The sequence below is a fragment of the Sparus aurata genome, chromosome 11 (genome assembly GCF_900880675.1).
Source record: "Sparus aurata chromosome 11, fSpaAur1.1, whole genome shotgun sequence".
Lineage (NCBI taxonomy): Eukaryota > Metazoa > Chordata > Actinopteri > Spariformes > Sparidae > Sparus > Sparus aurata.
This window is the reverse complement of record NC_044197.1, coordinates 619,498-620,908: the sequence shown is the minus strand read 5'-3', so window position 1 is coordinate 620,908 and position 1,411 is coordinate 619,498. Positions and strand designations below refer to the sequence as shown.

Genomic DNA, 1,411 nt, shown 5'->3' with positions numbered 1-1,411 from the left:
TCTCCTCCGCTCTCCTCCTCTCTCCTCTGCTCTCCTCCTCTCTCCTCTGCTCTCCTCCTCTCTCCTCCTCTATCCTCCTCTCCTCCTCTCTCCTCTGCTCTCCTCCTCTCCTCCTCTCTGACTCATGTCAGTGATGCTCTCTGTTGGACATGAACAATCCTTACATGGTCAGTGACGTTGCAGCAGGATCTCCCCACGTAACACGTTGATGCCAACCACGGCTCGGGCTCCCACCAGCTGCTCGGCCCAGCCGTCCAATCAGCAGGCTCTCCGTCTGTTTCTGCGGTAACGTGACGCAGAGCTGAGAGCAGGAGGAGGAGGAGGAGGAGGAGGAGGAGGGGAGAGGCCTCCTCGCTGTACGTGGACGCTGCAGCTGAACAGAAATATCTGAAACACATTTGAGTGTTCGACTAAAAATAAATCTGCTATTCCTGAGACGAGTCTGAGATCCAGATCTACTGCACACACACACACACACACACACACACACACAGGAAACACACTGACATCACAGCATTTACCTGTTTATAGCTGATTAAATGGAGCTTTTGGTTCAAGTTCTGCCTTTTACAAACCAATGAACTGGTTCTGATCCAACCTGATGAGGTCTGATGGAGGATGTTGGGGGGATGGTATCCACAGAATCCTGCCCGTTGTTAGCTCGGGTTAGCTTTAGCTTTAGTCCCGTCTCAAAGTTCAAACACACAACGCGTCAGTTCTGCTGCTGGAGCTCTCTGAGTCAGAACCAAACAAAAGCAGCAGAGCCGGACCTGCTGGAGGAACAGACACCAGGAGTCACATCAGAACAACTGGGTTTATCTTCACTCGTTTGTCACCCTGACTGCAGCAGTGACCCGTTACAGCGACAGGAGACCAATCAGAGTGCAGCGTGACCTCAAGACACGAGGCGACAACATGAAGAACGAAAGTCTGTCAGAACCAGAACAGTCCTCGTCACACGTTGATCATTGTGGTGATAAAAACAGGATTCAGGGACGTTTCATTTCTTTGTGTTCAATGTAAAGTAGCAGCATAGGAACATTATTTCAGGTGAGTTGTGAATCTACCTGCAGCCTCAGCAGCAGACTGGTTCTGCAGGTAAAGAAGAACGTTGTGTTTGTGAGTCGTCTTCTTCCACGTCAGTCACTTTCACTGTGTGAGCTCCTGCAGTAAATCAGCTGTGACACGGTTCACCTGAGGTTCTGCGCACACACACAGCAGGTGTGTACATTCCTTCCATCAGAACAGGGACAGTGCGTCTGTCACATTCAGGTCATGTGACGTCCGTGTTCTGGCCCGGCATCACTGATGTGACGGCGGCTGCGTGTTCAGGAGGGTGTGAGCTGTTTGTCTTCATTCTGTCTGTGCATGTTTATATTGTGTCACCATGACAACCACCTTTTACTACTAG

At 50.7% G+C, this 1,411-nt stretch overlaps 1 long non-coding RNA gene across 1 annotated transcript; it reads right to left on the bottom strand.

Annotated features, from left to right (window-relative positions):
• Positions 1–309: 309 nt before the first annotated feature.
• Positions 310–1,195, bottom strand: LOC115590984 (uncharacterized). The gene is made up of 3 exons (XR_003985873.1): positions 1,068–1,195; positions 522–773; positions 310–387 (listed from the first exon to the last, which is right to left on the bottom strand). It is a non-coding gene; the product is annotated as an uncharacterized LOC115590984 (long non-coding RNA).
• Positions 1,196–1,411: the final 216 nt, after the last annotated feature.